The following is a 7270-nucleotide window of genomic DNA, read 5'->3' as shown; positions in this document are numbered from 1 at the left end:
ATCTATTGTCGTATGTACAAAATAACATTTCCAAGTTAACGTCGGAACAAAAAGACATTTATGATACGATAATGCATTGTGTCGATAACAACGTTGGAGAAATTTTCTTTTTGGATGCGCCAGGAGGTACTGGTAAAACGTTTGTGATAAAACTGATTCTGGCATCAATTCGATCAAAAAATGATATAGCGTTGGCAATTGCGTCGTCCGGAATAGCCGCAACATTGCTGCCTGGTGGAAGAACTGCTCATTCCGCTTTGAAATTGCTTCTGAATTTGCATTCTACAGAAACTCCCACGTGCAATATTTCCAAATCATCTGGGATGGGTAAAGTATTGCAGCAATGCAAACTTATTATTTGGGATGAGTGCACAATGGCACACAAAAAATCGCTCGAGGCTCTGGATCAATGCTTGAAAGATTTGAGAGGCAAGTCGAAACCCTTTGGCAGCACATTAATATTGCTTGCGGGAGATTTCAGGCAAACATTACCTATAATACCTAGATCAACTCCTGCAGACGAAATGAATGCTTGCCTGAAAAATTCTAATTTATGGGCACACGTAAAAATATTAAAATTAACTACAAATATGCGTGTCCGATTGCAAAACGATGACTCTGGTCAAACATTTTCAGATCAATTGCTGGCAATTGGAAACGGAAATCTCCCAGTAGACTCAATTTCAGGACGTATACAACTACCTGCTGATTTCTGTAATTTAGTGACGTCCAAAAATGAATTGATTGAAAAAGTATTTCCGAATATTCTAAAAAATTATAAAAATAATTAATGGCTAAGTGAAAGAGCGATTCTCGCACCCAAAAATAAAGACGTCCACGAAATCAACAATATTATTTTGACCAAGATTCGAGACCAGGCAGTCCTTTACAAGTCAGTCGACAGAGTTTTGGAACCGAATGAAGCGGTTAATTATCCATCTGAATTTTTGAATTCCATAGATCCTTCAGGGTTTCCACCACACGTGCTACAACTAAAAATAGGCGTACCAATAATACTTTTAAGAAATATCAACCCACCAAAGCTTTGCAATGGCACGCGACTTGCCGTAAAAAAAACAATGGAAAACCTAATAGAGGCCACAATCTTGACAGGGCCTTTTGAGGGTGAGGCTGTTCTTATTCCTCGCATTCCCATGATTCCAACGGATCTGCCTTTTCAATTTAAAAGATTGCAATTCCCAATTCGATTAGGATTTGCAATCACCATTAACAAAGCTCAAGGTCAATCATTAGAAAAATGCGGTATAGATCTTAATACTGATTGTTTTTCCCATGGACAATTGTACGTTGCATGTTCGAGGGTCGGTAAACCTGACAATCTATTTATATGTAGCGACAATTTGACAGCGAAGAATGTTGTATATTCGCAAGTTTTACGCAGTTAATTTATATTGTATCTATCTATCTATCTATCTATATAAAAACGAGTTGTTTGTATGCATGTTTGTTTGTTTGTAAAAAGAGCGTTTGCATATGACGTCATTATTAGTACCTAAGGCTTTGTATATGCACAGCCAATGGGAAAGCCAAGAATGTTGTATATTCGCAAGTTTTACGTAGTTTGAAACACATATATAAATCTATCTATATTCACAGGTGGGACACTGGGACACAACTACAATGGCAAGTAACTAACAATGCGCATAACGACTTACGCGCGCTGGGGGGCTTGGGGGGGCGCGAAGCGCCCCACCAACTAGGTGTTGGGGTGGCACGAAGCGCCACCCCAACAGCTAGTACACACATATATATATATATATATATATATATATATATATATATATATATATATATATATATATATATATATATATATATAAGTTGTCTGTCTGTGGATCTGTGGATCAGGTGACGTCATTTTTCTGTTTCGGCTGACGTCATGAAATTAGTTTTCAGGTGACGTCATGTTTCTGTGTCGGCTGACGTCATGAAATTAGTTGTCGTCATTTTTGCTTTGACGATGACGTCATTCAAGTTATATAAGACATATGTTCACGTAGAAATCTATTAATGTTTAAGTTTACAATGACTGATGAAGATGCTCAAAGAGTCTATGCCAAAAAACTTGCTGCTGATAGTTCCTCGGCACGCTTTCTTTTCTGACTTTCTCTATCAGCAGCAAGTTTTTTGGCATAGACTGTTTGAGCATCTTCATCAGTCACTGTAAACTTAAACATTAATAGATTTCTACGTGAACATATGTCTTACATAACTTGAATGACGTCACCGTCAAAGCAAAAATGACGGCAACTAATTTTTTGACTTAATTTTAGAACTTAATTTCTGTGTTGACTGACGTCATGAAATTAGTTGTCGTCATTTTTGTTATGACGATGCTTAGTATATTGTAAAACACATTAATTAGGTTAATAATATACCATTTAAAACACCAAAATGAACATGCTGGAGTAGTCACTCGGTGAGAGAGGGTGTCAGAACGGAGAATGAAGGCCCCAGGTTCAAATCCTGGTTAGGCTAAAAAAGGTAAAAATCTAAAAACTAAAAAAAAAAACTGAAAAAACTAGAAAAGGCAAAAACTACAAAAAAACTAAAAACTAATAAAAAAAAATTAAGAATAAAAATAAAAAAAAATAAAAAAGATAAAAACTAAAAAAAAAAGTAAAAAGAAAAAACGAAAAAAACTAAAAAAGCTAAAAAAAGGTAAAAACCAATAAAAAACTGAAAAGAAAAAAGGAATAAAACTAAAAAAAATTTCATCTAAAAAACTAAAAAAAACTAAAAAAGGTAAAAACTAAAAGAACTAAAAAGAAAAAAAACTAAAAAAAGGAAAAAAAACTGAAAAATAAAGGAGAAAAAGAAAACTAAAAAAATATAAATAAAAATAAAAAACTAAAAAGATAAAAACTTCAAAAAAAACTAAAAAGAAAAAGATAAAAACTAAAAAACCTAAAAAAAGGTCAAAACCAATAAAAAAAACTAAAAGGAAAAAAAGGGAAAAAATTAAAAATTTATTTCATCATATACCAATTCAAAAACGAATGTATACCAGGATGACGACCGGGACACAGGGAATATAAATGACACAACTACAACGGGGACGCTGGGGGGCACAGGGGGATATAAATGACGACCGGGACACCGGGACACAAGGAATATAAATGACGCCCGGGACACTCAAAGAGAAATCAGAGACTGGGACACCGGGACACAAATGACGACCGGGACACAGGGAATATAAATGACGACCGGGACACAGGGACATAACTACAAAGGGGACGCCGGGGTGCACAGGGGGATATATAAATGACGATGGCGACTCAGGGAATGGTTGATTAGCAATCACCATCAACAAAGCTCAAGGGCAATCATTAGAATCATGAGGTATAGATCTGAATACGGATTGTTTTCCCATTAACCATTATATGTTGCATGTTCAAGAGTCGGTAAACCTGACAATCTATTTATATGCACAGACAATGGGACAGCAAGGAATGTTGTATATTCGCACGTTTTACGTAGTTAAAAACATATATATATATATACATATATATATATATATATATATATATATATATATATATATATATATATATATATATATATATATATATATATATATATATATATATATATATTCACAGGTGGGACATAGGGACACAACTAATATGGCGCGTAACGACTTACGCGCGCGGGGGGCTTTGGGGGGTGCGAAGTGCCCCCACCAACTAGGTGTTGGGGTGGCGCGAAGCGCCTCCCCAACAGCTAGTATATATATATAAATGAGTTGTCTGTCTGTGGATCAGGTGACGTCATGTTTCTGTGTCGGCTGACGTCATGAAGTTAGTTGTTGTCATTTTTGCTATGACGGTGACGTCATTAAAGATATTTAAGACATATATGTTCACGTAGAAATCTATTAATGTTTAAGTTTAAAATGACTGATGAACTTACAATGGCAAAAGCCGATGAAGATGCTCAAAGAGTCTATGCCAAAAAACTTGCTGCTGATAGAGAAAGTCAGAAAAGAAAGCGTGCCGAGGAACTACCAGAGCAACGCGAAAGCAGACTTGCTGCTAAAAGAGAAAGTGAAAAAAGAAGGCGTGCCGAGGAATCACAAGAACAGCAAGAAATCAGGCTTGCTGCTGATAGAGGAAGTAAGAAAAGAAAGCGTGCCGAGGAATCAGAGCAACCTGAAAGTTATCACCTGGCATTCAGGTACAGCCCAGTCGATGATTATAGCTTGAGTAGATGTGTTCAAATCGGGACAATGTCTAAAATTTGTCCCTATTGCAAGGCCTTGAAATTCAATGGTGAAACAATGGGAATTTGTTGCGCCTCAGGAAAAGTTAAACTTCCTCTATTGGCTGCACCACCAGAGCCATTGAAGACTTTCCTTACTGGAATACGTCAGAATCTAAGCGTTTTTTGTCAAAAATCAGAATATAAAACTCATGTTTCCAAATGACGTCGTTTGGAGCCCAAATCGAAAATCCAGATCAATTTATGTCTACTTTCAAAGTAAAAGGGCAAATTTATCATAGAGCAGGGTCCCTTCTACCATTCTCAGGCGAGAATCATAAATTTTTACAATTGTACTTCATCAGTGATAGAAATTCTGAATTGAATGCACGTTGCGAAATTTCTCCCAAGGTTGAAAGGACAATCGTTTCCCAATTGCAACATCTTTTCCACGAAAATAATAATTTAGTGCGTCTGTTCAAAACAGCCATCGATTTGATGCCTACTGATACGCATAAAATTGTTATTTCCGCTGACAAAACGCCTCCTGGCCAACATGTGCGTAGATACAATGCTCCAACTATCGACGAAGTGGCAATGGTTATGGTCGGTGATCAGTTTTTACCTCGAGATATTATTCTTCATAAGCGAAACGCTCTGTTGTTAAGAATTGCTGAAACTCATCGATGCTACGTTGCCCTACAATATCCTATCATTTTTTGGGATGGAGCCGACGGCTATCACTTTAATATTAAATTGATGAATCCAGCCACTAACAAAGAAATGAATAAGAAATGCAGTGCAGTGCATTATTATTCCTATAGACTAATGATTTGGCAGGATGAAGAAAATTATATTTTAAAATGCCGTGAATTGTTTCACCAATTTGTCGTTGATATGTATGCTAAAATTGAATCAGAACGTTTGCTATATATCCGCCTGAATCAGACCAAGCTCCGCTCTGAACAATACATTCATTTGCGAGATGCAGTTATAAATGACGGTAATACCACAAACGTTGGAAGATTAACAATTTTACCTTCGTCATATGCTGGCAGTCCCCGTCATATGCATGAATATGCTCAAGATGCTATTGCGTATGTTCGTCTCTATGGTCGTCCAGATTTATTTATTAGATTTACATGTAATCAATCTTGGGACGAGATACAGCAGCTTTTACTTCAAGGACAATCGGCGGTTCATAGGCATGACATTACGGCCCGTGTCTTCAGGCAAAAGTTGAAATCACTGATAAACTACATAGTAAAACTTGAAGTGTTTGGGTCAGTGCGATGCTGGATGTACTCAGTGGAATGGCAAAAACGAGGTTTGCCACACGCACATATACTAATCTGGCTACATAAAAAAATTACTTCGAACGAAATTGATGATGTGATTTCCGCTGAAATACCTGATAAAAATGTCGATAAGGGGTTACATGATATTATTGTAAAAAATATGATACATGGACCTTGCGGTGCACTGAACGAAAATTCACCATGCATGGCCAAAGGAAGGTGCACAAAGCAATATCCTCGACTTTTAGTATCAAACACAATTACTGGCAATGATGGTTACCCACAATATAGAAGAAAATCTACTGAAGATGGCGATAAAACAGCAATAATAAAGAGGCGTAACGGTACCACCATCGAAGTTGATAACCAGTGGGTTGTTCCATATTCCCTATTATTATCAAAAATATTTAATGCACACATAAACGTTGAAACTCCGTAAAGGAGTTTACGGAGTCACGTACTGTAACTCCGTAAAGGCAATCAAATACATATGTAAATACGACAACAAAGGTAGTGACATGGCAGTTTTTGGCTTGCAGCCCGAAATCAAAGATTTCGACGAAATCGTACAATATCAGGCTGGAAGATACATAAGCAGTAATGAAGCTGTTTGGCGAATTCTTTCATTTCCGATACATGAACGTAGTCCAGCTGTTGTTCACTTAGCGGTACATTTACAGAATGGTCAACGTGTTTATTTCACGGAAACCAACGTGCAACAAAGAGCCCTGAATCCACCGGATACAACATTAACAGTTTTTTTTCGCTTTGCAAAAATGATTCTTTTGCAAAAAAACTGCTGTATACTGAAGTGCCTTCGTATTACACGTGGAATACTAAAAATAAAGTATTTGAACGTCTAAAACAGGGTAAGTCAGTCGACGGCCAACCTACCATTATCAAAAATACCACGATAGGAAGACTCTACACCGCTCACCCCAATCAACATGAATGCTTCTTTCTACGCCTGCTTTTGGTGAATGTACCCGGTCCGACATCCTTTGAGTATTTGAGAACTGTAAACGGTACTATACATGACACTTACCGTAGTGCATGCCAAGCTATGAATTTATTGGAGAATGACCAACACTGGGATAACTGCATCAATGACGCGTGCGAAACGTCAACCCCAAGTCAAATTCGTGCATTGTTGGGCATCATTTTAACAACTTGCTCTCCATCAGCTCCTACAGAGTTATGGGAAAAATATAGGTCAAAAATGTCCGAAGATATACTGCTTCGAAAACAGTTAGAGACGTCAGATATGACTTTTGATTTTACATCAGAAATTTATAACTACACTTTAGTTGTTATAGAAGATTTGTGCGTACGTATGGCAAACAAACCTCTTCAGGATTTGGGAATGCCTTCACCTAACCGTATCGCTGCTGTTTCGACATGTGTAGAATTGGATCGTGAACAAAGTTACAGTACGAGTGATCTATTGTCGTATGCACAAAATAACATTTCCAAGTTAACGTCGGAACAAAAAGACATTTATGATACGATAATGCATTGTGTCGATAACAACGTTGGAGAAATTTTCTTTTTGGATGCGCCAGGAGGTACTGGTAAAACGTTTGTGATAAAACTGATTCTGGCATCAATTCGATCAAAAAATGATATAGCGTTGGCAATTGCGTCGTCCGGAATAGCCGCAACATTACTGCCTGGTGGAAGAACTGCTCATTCCGCTTTGAAATTGCCTCTGAATTTGAATTCTACAGAAACTCCCAAGTGCAATATTTCCA

This window comes from Artemia franciscana, unplaced genomic scaffold, assembly GCF_032884065.1.
Source record: "Artemia franciscana unplaced genomic scaffold, ASM3288406v1 PGA_scaffold_412, whole genome shotgun sequence".
NCBI classification, from domain to species: Eukaryota; Metazoa; Arthropoda; class Branchiopoda; order Anostraca; family Artemiidae; genus Artemia; species Artemia franciscana.
The sequence above is the reverse complement of the archived record's forward strand: the minus strand, read 5'-3'. Positions refer to the sequence as shown.